At 56.9% G+C, this 12,662-nt stretch overlaps 1 long non-coding RNA gene across 1 annotated transcript; it reads left to right on the top strand.

Annotated features, from left to right (window-relative positions):
- Positions 1–3,564: 3,564 nt before the first annotated feature.
- Positions 3,565–5,360, top strand: LOC131381424 (uncharacterized). The gene is made up of 3 exons (XR_009210189.1): positions 3,565–3,638; positions 4,242–4,404; positions 4,884–5,360. It is a non-coding gene; the product is annotated as an uncharacterized LOC131381424 (long non-coding RNA).
- The last annotated feature ends 7,302 nt before the right edge of the window (positions 5,361–12,662 follow it).

Here is a 12,662-nt window from a genome sequence, read left to right as displayed (position 1 = left end):
GGCGGGCGGGGCGCACCGCTGGACCCGCGGAAAACTTCGGAGAAACTTGAGGGAGCGCCGGCGGGGGGAACGGAGAGGAGGGGCGGGGCCGTGGCGAAAGGGGCGGAGGCAGGGCTCCCGGAACCCGAGCTGCGGGCGAAGAAAGGCTCCCAGCTCCGAGCTGCCCCAGCCGGAGAGGGCGCCGCTGCTCTGCGAACCCGGGCGCGCGCGTAGATGGCCCGCCCTCCGCCGTGCGTGACTTTCCTCGTCGCGTCCAGCTCCCCTTTTCTCTGACCTTCCGTGACCTTGGGAAAAACCTCCGGGCTGTTACCCCATATGCACATGGGAGGGCCGGGGGTAGGAGCCGCGACCCCTAAGGGCTCCACCGCCTTCTGCCTGGCCAGGGTCGTGCCTGGCGCGCCCCCGCTCCAGCTGACCCGCGCAAGGGAGGGAGGGGCGGACGGATGGGGACAGCTGTTTAGGAGCGCGCACTGCGCCCATCTCGGTCTCAACACTCTTGTTTCCACTTCGTTTCACGACCACCAGCCACAGTGGACACGATGATCCCCAGTTCACCTGCCAGCAAATCAGGGCTCAAGAGGTGGCCTCAAAGAGAGGAGCGGCCAGGAGGGAAGCCAGGGGTTTGCCCTGCGGTTCTTCCCACATTTGGGCGGGATAGATTCGATTGGGCCTCGGCAACCCCCACCGTCTCCGTCGGGGGTTCCAAGGTTTGGGGTCATGACCTAGGGGGCTTAGGAGCCTGGGTCCATCTCTACTAATTTATGGCCTCACTCGCCCCCAGCGGCTGGGAATTCTAGGCCCATTTTACAGATGTGGACGCAGATCTGGAGAGGGGCAATGACTGCTCAGCCCCCCACCCATCCTCCCAGACACGACCTTCCACCTGGAATCCCCCCACACACGTTCTCAGAGGCCAGGCAGCTGGGGTCTCATGGTGAAATCCTCACATTCCATGCAGGGGTCTTTCTGGTTCCTTCCCTAGAATGCTGTCCCTGCCCTTCCAGTACTCTCACCAGGGAGACCCCCCACTCCCCCACTCCGCTCCAACCAAGCAAGGCCTCTGCCTCGCCCCGGTGGGAGGGGCCTGGTCTAGAGGGCACGCCCCTGCACACACACTCAGCCCTGTCCTGGCTTCTCTGTGTGCCCCAGCCAGTCAGTCTGGGTGGAAGTCTTACCTGGGCCCTCTCAACAGACCTAGGCAGGCCCCTGTCCCCAGCCCAACGAGCTCAATCCCTTAGGCACACACTCCACAGAGCAGTCCTGAGAGGCCAAGTGGACAGTACCACGAGGCAGGCAAGGCTGTGAGGCCCAGAGAGGGTCAGGCCACCCCAGCGCAGGTAGGCACTCACGTGCATCTTGCCCAGACTGCCATGCATGGACCCACCAGGGGGATGACCAGACCCCACCAGCCCTGCCCCACGTCAGCAGGGGGGGACCTTCCAGGCCACGCCATCTCTCCCAGGGAGTCCATGGCAACTGCCAAGCTTACAGCAACCAGGTTGTCCGCAGGAGTAGGGGTACAGAGGGCACTAGACCTGGCATCCGCACCCGCCTTTGCCTCAGCTCCACACGTCTCCTCCTGTATCTAGGCCTGTCTCCCTAGGGCTTCTCCCATCTGCCGGTTTTGGATGCCTCTGAGTACGATGGCGGGGAGAGCAAAGTGAGTGGAGGTCCTGGAGTCAACAATCGGCCTTTGGGAGCCCCAGACCCTGGGGGACATCTTGGGGAGATGGTGCCCAGGTGGGCTATCTGTGGCTCAAGGCTCCCCTGCTCTCTTGCCCTCTTCGAGGGCTGGAGTTGAGATACAGCTGTCTCCATAGCTACTGGTGGAACAAAGGTGAAAGGGCACCTGTGGATGACAGGCTGTGCACTGGGCCTCAGGGCGGGTCTCTCTCCACCCCTTGATGTCTTCCCTGCCCCCATGCCCTGACCTGCCCTCCTCACTGGGGATCCCAGAGGCCTTTTTTTTTTTCCCAAGACAAAGTCTCATTCTGTCACCCAGACTGGAGTGCAGTGGTGCAATCTCAGCTCACTGCAACCTCCACTTCCCAGGTTCAAGCAATTGTCATGCCACAGCCTCCCAAGCAGCTGCGATTACAGGCATGCACCATCACGCACAGCTAGTTTTTGTATTTTTAGTAGAGACGGGGTTTTGCCATGTTGGCCAGGCTGGTCTCGAACGGTCTCAAACTCTTGGCCTCAAGTGATCTGCCTGCCCCAGAGACCTTTTTCTAAAAGCCAAGTCTGACCCTGTTTCTCTGCTGCCTAGAAGCTTCCTGTGGACATGGACATAGCCACAAAGTCCAGATGGGCAGAAAGAGGCATTTCTGGCAGAGGGCAAAGCAGGGGCAAAGTTCTGGAGTGTGACACAAAGGCTGCAGAGGCCACCTGACTGGCCAGGTCCCATGGGGCCTGGAATGCCCAGCAAGGATCCTGGATTTTCCCCTGAGGCCCAAGTGGAGGGGTTGGGAAGTGGTTTCACTAGTGAATTTTTTTTTTTTTTTTTTTTTTTTGGGGTCTCGTCTTCGCCTGGTGAGTGCAGTGGGCAATCTCGTCTTGCAAGTCCGCTTCGGTTTCAGCCTTCTCCTGCCTCAGCCTTCCATGGTGGCGCCCGCCTCGGCCTCCCAAAGTGCTGGGATTACAAGCGTGAGCCACCGCGCCCAGCCACTAGTGAATTATTTTAGACACACATACAAAGAGCATTATGATGCCTGGGAGCCCAGGACCCAGTTGAAGGAGCAACACACGGCAGATCAGAAGCCCTGCGTGCCTGTCCCCTCCCTCCCCAGCCAGCCCCAGTGGGAGTCCGCGTGTGTCTTTCCCACTATAAGTGCAAGTGGCAGCAGACATTGTAACACTCCCTGCCATGGGGCTCCACAGCACTGCCTCACCTCAGCCTCTTGTCTTTTTCTCCTGAGGTCACTTTTAGATCCAGCCCCAGGGGAACACCCTGCTTTGGATTGCAGCCGCCATCTCTGCTGCAGTGTCTTCTGATGAAAACTGTCCCCTGTGGGCACGAGTGTGGACATGCTGCACCTCCTAAGGCAGCAGTGCTGAGGTTGATGGTGCCCTCCACGGTGGTTTCATGGCATCGCTGCTGCACTAGAGGCTGCCCAGGGATGTGTGACCAGCTGTGAAGGGGCAGGTTCCTCAGCGAGGGAGGATGAGCTGCGGGGAGGGTGGCTGGGGCAGGGGAATGGGCAGAGCATGACTTCCAAACGCCTAGGAAGCCCCAGGTGGAGGGCGGGGGGGGGTCTTGCCATCTTGGGATGGGAGTTGACCTTTGACCCAATTATGCTCCTGCTGGGACCTGACCCAGGCACACTCCTCTTCCTCTGGGAGGGTTTGTCCCACCAGGGCAGGGGTCTGTGTGTGCCCAGGCAGGGAGCAACAGGCAGTGGGGGGAGGCTGGGGCTGCAAGCACAGAGACCCCGGAAAGCGTGTGAGGACGCTGGGGAGTGGGAAGGGCCCTCGGAGGGGTGGTATGGCCGGCTTAGGTTTTCTCGGCAACTCTAGTTGAGAATGCACTGCAGGGAGACGGAGAGGCCGCAGCCACTGAAGCCAACTGTGCTGGAGCAGGCGGAGGGCACCGGGGGTCCCTGGAGAGAAGTGCCGCCTCCTGCTGGGCCCCTGACCGGGTGAGGCGTGTGAGGGTGTGAGCAGAGGAGGAGAATCTAGGAGGCCTCCCAGGTGTTAGGGGAAAACTGAGCACCTGGAAGATGGCAGAGCCAAGAGGTGTCCATGGCCCTGGAGATGGGGGGCATGGGTATAAAGAGGGTGCTTGGAGTGTGAGGCACCAGGGATGGGAGGCCCCAGCCGGGGCTTCCAGGAAAGGAGGTGGGTGAGGGTCTTGGGGCCAAGAAGGCACAGGGCTCCCCAAAGCCAAGGTGTCCCAAAAATAAGGGAGCGGTCGGCTGGAACAGATTCGGATGTGGCAACACATAGGTCACAGTGCCCTTTACAGAATGTCATGGGGTTAGGGGAGAAGCCTGTTTGGAGAGAGTTCAGGAGCAAGCGGGGAGCGGGATAGAGCTGTGAGGACGGGAGAGGAAGGGGCAGGCTTAAGGAATGAAACGGTGGAGATAACACACGTGCACATGCATGTATGTGCACTCAGACACGTGGGCAGGCCCACACATGCGTCTGTGCATCATGGGCGGCACGCTGTGTGTGCACGCGTGCGTGTGGGCAGCATGCTGCAGCCTTCACTTGTGTGTCCTGTGTGTCCATTATGTGTGCAGTGCACTGATGGGCAAAAACGCTGACGATGCAGGCCGGCTGATAACCTGGAGGAGGCCGGCTGGAGTGGGGCCTGCCACATGTGAGGGGTACCCTGGGCTGGCGGCATGGGCAGTTCTTCTTGGGGGGGCAGCATGTTGGGCACAGACACAGAGGAGGCCACAGGTAAGAGTGCTCGGAGACATCTGCTCTGGTGTCTTCTATTTTCAAGGCCATCTGCTGAGAATAGGAAGGGGTGGCGGGTGGGGAGGGGGCTGGAGGAGAGGGCTTCATCTGCAGACTGCACTGAGATCCTCTCTGACCTGAGCCCCTGCCGCCCAGCCAGGCCTGCGGAGCCTGCCATCTGGGCAAGTGGGATGGGACAGATGGCCGTGGCCAGGAAGGCCCACAGGTGCAGGCAGGAGGGCAGACAGCTTCCTCAGGGAGGGGCTGGCACCAGACACGCTGGATCCCCCCTAATCAGCCACTCACCAGCGGTGGGACAGAGCTGAGCACCAGTCACTTATCTGTGACATAGGTCAGGTGGATTTTGGGTGTCAGAAGGAAGGTGTTTCATGTGGCAAGACTGGCACAGCCAGCATGCGGAGTGGCTAGGACCAGGTGAGAGCCTGGGGGTGTCCCACCACTTGCCCCACCTCATGCAGGTTCTGTCCTTCCACTGCCTGGCCAGACCAGACCAAAGCTCACCTGGCCTTTAAGACTGGCACCTGCACCAGGAGCCACTACTGCTCCCTCCTACAGTGGCAAGCTGGGCTCTGCCCCACCGCATCTGCAGCCCCATCAGCCGGTCTCTCAAGGCTCAGCTTTGGGATGCCAGTACAGACCAAAGACAGAAAAAAACCAGTGAACACAAGGGACATCCTGGGAGCCAGAGGGTCCAGCACGTATAGCCAAGGAGTGGCGTCTCGAGTGTGCAGGGAGCCCTCAACATAGCTGGAAGATCGGCCCGGGGGAAGATGGGCGAGGGTACCATAGGTTATCCACATGCTGGCCAACAGACATGTGGAGATAGACATTCAGCTTCGCCAGGAATCAGCACGTGTACAGGCTCCTGGAGAAAACTGAGTAGCCTGGGAACAGCCTGTGCTGGCCGGGTTAGGACTCAGGCACTTGCCCCACCAGCAGGGAAAACTCGCATGCTTGTGGGCCCGGCAGATCCTTTTGTAGGTATCTTATCACAGGTAAATACCTGCCTGTGTACCAAGTTACATGTACAATACAATGCTCACTGCTGTGGATTTTGTTCTCTTGCTTTTTTTTTTTTTTTTTTTTTTGAGACAGGGTCTTGCTCTGTTGCCCAGGCTGGAGTGCCGTGGTGCAATCATAGCTCATTGCAGCCTCAATCTCCTGGGCTCAAGTGATCCTCTCACCTCAGCCTCCCGGGTAGGTGGGACTATAGGCACATGCCACCACACACACAAAAAATAATTTTTTTAATTTTTATTTTCGTAGACATGACACCAGGTCTTGCTATGTTGCTCAGGCTGGTCTTGAACTCCTGAGCTCAGTTGATCCTCCTGCCTCAACCTCCCAAAGTGCTGGAATTACAGGCGTGAGCCACCTCGACTGACCTAATTCTTCAATGTTTCATAAAATAATTTAGCAGCCGGGGGCAGTGGCTCACACCTGGAATCCCAGCACTTGGGTAGGTCGAGACAGGCAGGTCACCTGAGGTCACAAGTTCGAGGCCAGCCTGGCCAACATGGTGAGACCCCGTCTTTACTAAAAATACAAAAAAAAAATTAGCCAGACATGGTGGTGGGCGCCTGTAATCCCAGCTACTCGGGAGGCTGAAGCAGGAGAATCACTTGCACCCGGAAGGCAGAGGTTGCAGTGAGCCGAGATGGCGCCACTGCACTCCAGCCTGGGTGACAGAACGAGACTCCGTCTCAAAAAAAAAAAAAAATTTAGCTGAATTGTATATTTCATTTCTAACTATTTCATTATTAAAGCTTTGAAGAGAATACAAGTGCATACCAAGTACTAGGGAGGTAGAGTCACTGCTGCATCTTTAATAAGGAAAAGCTGGAAGCTACCTAGGTGACCATCAGAAGGGGTATGGCTGACATGGTCATGGAGAAGCCTGCTGTGACTTTGCTGCAGCTTGCAGAACAGTGAGTTAGAAGGGGCAACGGAGACCGGAGGGCCTGGCCCGACCCAGGTCGCACAGGGCAGGGCAGTCCCAAGGGTGACAGAGGCTCGTGCGCCAGCGCGCCCTCTACCCACATGCCCCGCCCCTCCGGGTCCCTGCGTCCGCAAGATCACTTTCCGGGCCCGAGGCGGGGAGGGGGCCAGGACATGGGTGGGGGACGGAGCGCCGCTGAACTGCCCCATGGTCGGAGAGAGTTTGCAGGGGCGGGGGTGTTCCCTGGTCGGACCCTGCCGAACGCCTTCGGGGAGAGGCGAGGCCCTGGCCCGTGACGGCGGGGTCCGGGCCTCAGTATCCCCATCCGCTCCGGGGAAAGCGGGCGGCAGCCTGGAGCCCGACCCCAGCGCCGCCCGACACCGCCCCTGGCGGCCGCGGACGTCACTGCGACCCGCAGCCTCCGCTGGAGCCGGGCGAGGGACCCCCGACTCGGGCGCACCAGGCTGCGGGGGCGGGGACGTCCGAGCGCCCTGGCCCCGGGGACGGGGTTCACGGGCTGAGTGCCCACCCCGCTCTCCCCTCGCCCCGCGGCCTCGGCGGGCCCCCGCCCACCAGGGTCTCCACCTTCCCCCGGGTGAAATGCCTACAGTCCCGCCATCCGCGCCGCGGCCGCTGCGCCTGCCCCCGGCTGGGCCGATCGGAGGTCCCGGCGGGGCGGGCGGGGTGGGTGGTCCGGCGGGCCCCTTCCGGGTTCCCCTCCCCCAGCCGGAGTCCGCGGACCGCGCTGGGCGCAGGGAGGGGGCTGTGCGCGCCTCCGCTTCCCGGCCTTTCCAGCGGGGACGAGCGCCGACCCCCCGCCCAGTCGTGAGACGCCCTCAAAGTCCCAGGCTCTGCCTCTGCCCGCCCGCGGCCCGCGGACTGCGGGTGACAGGGTCCCCCGGTCCGAGCCCCATCTCCCTTAGAGAACGGACCCCCGCGCTCCTGTACCCTCCACCTGGTGGCCGTCCACGCAGCCCGGCCTGCTCGCGCGTCCCAACTGCCATTTCCCTTGCCTTCCCCAGCCGCACGTCTACCGGGCTCCTGTGTGTCTGCCTGGCTGGGCCTTCCACATACTCCAGGCCCACTTCGCAGGTGCAGATGCTGAGGCCAGAGCGGCTGAGGAGCTGGATGCAGGGGAGAGCGTGCGGGCAGTGTGCGGAGGGACTCGGCCTAGCCTTCCATTGCAGCTCCCATCCCTCCTGCGCCACCCCCTCGGCCTGTCATCTGTCCCCATCCAGGAACCCCCAGGACACGGTCAGCAGAGCCCACTGAGGGTCCAGTGCTGTCCAGGTGGTGGCATCAGGATTCCCAGGAGCCACCCCTCACTCTGCCACCCTATGTCCGTATGTCCAGCAAGGAGCTGAGGGCCTGGAGGGGTGCGGAGGCCCTGCCAGGAGATGCTTTCCTCGATGCCCATTGTGAAGGGAGCAGAGGGCTGAACTGGAAGGGGCTTCCTGGCCCCAAGAGGGCAGTGATTGGCTAAACTGCCCACCCTTGAAAAGTGAAGGACAGGAAGGGGAAAGGTGGAGGGTGGAGGAGCTGCAGGTTATGCCGGTGACCCCTGAGAGACAAGGAGATTTCCACAGTGTATCATTTCTCTTCTGCTGTGCAACAAACAACCCTGCCAGGGTGGCTTTAAACAGCAATGATGTAGCGTTGTTCGCGGTTCTCTGGATTGACTGGATGGCTCTTTTGCTTCATGTGGTGTCCGCTGGGATCACTCTACAGCTGTAGGTATCTGGAGGCCCAACTGGAGTGGAATCTCCGAGTGATTCATCCACATGGCTGCAGTCGGTGCTGGCTGCCAGTGGGAGCTCGGCTGCCTCCAGCATGGGCTGCCCCCCTGCTTCTGTGCTCCTTTGCTCGGCTTCTCCACGTGGCTAACTTGGTCTTGCTCACAGCATGGCAGGACAAGCCCCAATGTGCAAGAGCTCATTGAACCTCTGCTTCCATCATGCTTTCTAATACCTCATTCTCCAAGACAAGCCCAGAGTCCACGTGGCATGAGACTCACAAAGGCATGAATCCCAGGAAGCCTGATTTATTATTATGGGCATCACAGCTTAGCACAATGATGGGGAAGCAGTGGGGACAGATCGTAGACAGCAGACCTCCCCGGGCCAGAACAAGCAGGGAAGGCTCCTGGAGGAGGATGGGACTGGCTAAGGAGGGGCTGGGAACTCTCTTCCTTCTCCCTGAAGCTCCAAATCCTCAGAGTCCTGGGGAGGTTGGAGGAGCACCAACCACTAACTCAAGATACAAACGCTCAAGGCTCAAACTCCTGAACTCAAAGCGGATCACCTGAGTTCAGGAGTTTGAGACCAGCCTGGGAAATATAGTGAGACCTCATCTCTACAAACAATAAAAATAAAAAAGTTAGCCGGGCATGGCCGGGCACGGTGGCTCACGCCTGTAATCCCAGCACTTTGGAAGCCCAAGACAGGCAGATCACCTGAGGTTAGGAGTTTGAGACCAGCCTGGCCAATGTGGCGAAACCCCATCTCTGCAAAAAATACAAAAAAAAAATTAGCTGGGCTTGATAGCAGGTGCCTGTAATCTCAGCTACTTGGGAGGCTGGGGCAGGAGAATTGCTTGAACCTGGGAGGCAGAGGTTGCAGTGAGCTGAGATCGTGCCATTGCACTCCAGCCTGGGTGACAGAGCGAAACTCCATCTCAAAAATAAAATGAAATGAAATGAAATAAAATAAAATAAAATAGAATAGAATAAATAGAATAAATAAAATAAATTAGCTGGGCATGATGGCGCAGGCCTGTGGTCCCAGATACTCAGAAGGCTGAGGTGGATGGATCACCTGAGCCTGGGAGGTCAAGGTTGCAGTGAGTGGTGATCATGCCACTGCACTCCAGCCTGAGTGACAGAGCAAGACCCTGTCTCACAAAAAAAAGAAAAGAAAAAAATCCAAACATACCGACTGTTGACAAGAACATGGAGCAACTGGAACTCTCATACACTTCCCCAGTGGGAATGCAAAATGATGTAACAACTTGGAAAAGCTTGGCCGTTTCCTAAACTCATCACAGGAATCAAAAATTCCACTCCTAGGTACCTGCCCAAGAAATGAAAACAATATTCTTTTTTTTCTTTTCTATTCTTAGAGATAGGATCTCCCTCTGTCACCCAGGCTAGAGTGCAGTGGCATGATCACAGCTCACTGCAGCCTCAACCTCCCAGGCTCAAGTGATCCTTCCACCTCAGCCTCTCAAGTAGCTGGGACTACAGGGAGCCACACAACACCTGGCTGATTTTTTTATTTTTTTTTTGTAGAAACAGGGTCTCACTATGTTGCCCAGGCTGGCTCGAACTGGGTTCAAGCAATCCTCCCGCCTCAGCCTCCCCAAATGCTGGGATTACAAGCGTGAGCCACCATGCCTGGCCTGAAAACATCTCTAACACAAAGATCTGTATGTGAACGTTCTGTGAGATAAAGTAGCACAGTGAGGAAGCCACACATGCTCATTTCTGTTTGCAGCACAGTTTCACAAAGCCCTACCTCTGTGACCACCTGCAGCTCTCCAGAAAGTTGCTTTGAAGACAAAACGCGACAGAGCACACAGTCCCCATACCCACACCTCTGGCTTGAGTTGCTACATTCTCTAAAACATCCATGACCCTAGCCTTGCCTTTTCCCCCTCATAACATCTGGTTAGGGCCAGGCGCGGTGGCTCACACCTGTAATCCCAGCACTTTGGGAGGCCGAGGCAGGCGGATCACGAGGTCAGGAGATCGAGACCATCCTGGCTAACACGGTGAAACCCCGTCTCTACTAAAAATACAAAAAAATTAGCCGGACGTGGTGGCGGGCGCCTGTAGTCCCAGCTACTCAAGAGGCTGAGGCAGGAGAATGGCGTGAACGTGGGAGGCGGAGCTTGCAGTGAGCCGAGATCGCGCCACTGCACTCCAGCCTGGTCAACAGTGCGACTCCGTCTCAAAAAAAAAAAAAAAAATCTGGTTAGTGATGATGCTTCTGTGATCTATAACCAGATGTATTCTTACCCAAACCTTGATGTGACTCTGCCTCAGTGTAACTTCTGAGCAAGTCTGATGTGATTTTGCACGTATTGAACTCCCACAACTCATGTATAACTGTGAGCTGAAACTATTTTGGAGCAATCTAAGAAAACCTCTCCAAGGAGATGTTCTGGGCCATCAGCCTCTGTGTAATGTCCTCAGGAGGCTCCTGAATCAAACTCACTCTTTTTTGTTTTTTGAGACGGAGTTTCACTCTTGTTGCCCAGGCTGGAGTACAATGGCACGATCTCGACTCACTACAACCTCCGCCTCCCGGGTTCAAGCGATTCTCCTGCCTCAGCCTCTTGAGTAGTTGTGATTACAGGCATGCGAAACCACGCCCAGCTGATTTTTGTATTTTTAGTAGAGATGGGGTTTCTCCATATTGGTCAGGCTGGTCTTGAACTCCCAACCGCAGGTGATCCGTCCACCTCGGCCTTCCAAAGTGCTGGGATTACAGGCGTGAGCCTTGGTGCCCAGCCATCAAACTCATATCTCTTTTTTTTTTGAGACTGAATCTTGCTCTGTCGCCCAGGCTGGAGTGCAGTGGCACTATCTTGGCTCACTGCAAGCTCCGCCTCCTGGGTTCACGCCATTCTCCTGCCTCAGCCTCCTGAGTAGCTGGGACTACAGGCATCCGCCACCACGCCCGGCTAATTTCTGTATTTTTAGTAGAGACGGGGTTTCACCATGTTAGCCAGGATGGTCTCAATCTCCTGACCTCGTGATCCGCCCGCCTCAGCCTCCCAAAGTACTGGGATTACAGGCGTGAGCTACCACGCCTGCCCCAAACTCATATCTTTAAAAGCTTTATTTCTTTTTTTCTTTATGTATTTTATTTTATTTTATTTTTTTTGGAGATGGAGTCTTGCTCTGTCACCTGGTCTGGAGTGCAGTGGTGCAATCTCGGCTCACTGCAACCTCCGCCTCCCAGGTTCAAGCTATTCTCCAGGCTCAGCCTCCTGACTAGCTGGGATTACAGGCATTCACCACTGCGTCTGGCTAATTTTTTTATTTTTAGTAAAGCTGTGGTTTCACCATGTTGGCCAGGCTGATCTCGAACCCCTGACCTCAGGTGATCCACCCGCCTAAGCCTCCCAAAGTGCTGGGATTACAGGCATGAGCCACCGCACTCAGCCTTTTTTTTTTTTTTTTTTTGAGACGGAGTCTCGCTCTGTCACCCAGGCTAGAGTTCAGTGGTGTGATCTTGGCTCACCGCAAGCTCCGACTCCCAGGTTCAAGCCATTCTTCTGCCTCAGCCTCCCAAGTAGCTGGTACTACAGGTGTGTGCCACCACACCTAGCTTTTTTTGTTTGTTTTTGTTTTTTGAGACAGAGTCTCTGTCGCCCAGGTTGGAGTGCAGTGGCATGATCTCGGTTCACTGCAAGCTCCGCCTCCCAGGTTCCCGCCATTCTCCTGCCTCAGCCTCAGGTGTCCGCCACCATGCCCAGCTAATTTTTTGTATTTTTAGTAGCGACAGGGTTTCACCGTGTTAGCCAGGATGGTCTTGATCTCCTGACCTCATGATCCACCCACCTCAGCCTCTCAAAGTGCTGGGATTACAGGCGTGAGCCACTGCACCCAGCCCTTTTTTTTTTTTTTTTTTTAAATGGAGACAGGGTTTCACCATATTGGCCAGGCTGGACTCAAACTCCTGACCTCGTGATTCGCCCACCTCGGCCTCCCAAAGTGCTGGGATTACAGGCGTGAGCCACCATGCCCAGCTGCATTTTATTTCTTTAGTCAACAGTCCATAGCAGCATTATTCATAATACCCCCAAAATGGAAAGGCATATCCATTAACTGGTGAATAGATGTATAAAATGTGAGATTTCCATACAATGGAAATTATTCAGCAATAATTATTCTCACCATCTGCCCAGGCTGGTCTCAAGTGATCCACCCGCCTCAGCCTCCCAAACTGCTGGGATTACAGGTGTGAGCCACCACTCCTGGCCTATATCAATAAAACTCTTCGAGAAGGCCAGGTGTGGGTGGCTCAAGCCTGTAATCCCAGCACTTTGGGAGGCTGAGGCGGGCGGATCACGAGGTCAGGAGATCGAGACCATCCTGGCTAACACGGTGAAACCCCGTCTCTACTAAAAACACAAAAAATTAGCCGGGCGTGTTGGCGGGCGCCTGTATTCCCAGCTACTCGGGAGGCTGAGGCAGGAGAATGGCGTGAACCCAGGAGGTGGAGGTTGCGGTGAGCCGAGATCGCGCCACTGCACTCCAGCCTGGGGGACAGAGAAAGACTCCGTCTCAAAA

This window comes from Hylobates moloch, unplaced genomic scaffold, assembly GCF_009828535.3.
Source record: "Hylobates moloch isolate HMO894 unplaced genomic scaffold, HMol_V3 SCAFFOLD_16, whole genome shotgun sequence".
Classification (NCBI taxonomy): domain Eukaryota; kingdom Metazoa; phylum Chordata; class Mammalia; order Primates; family Hylobatidae; genus Hylobates; species Hylobates moloch.
The sequence above is the reverse complement of the archived record's forward strand: the minus strand, read 5'-3'. Positions and strand labels throughout refer to the sequence as shown.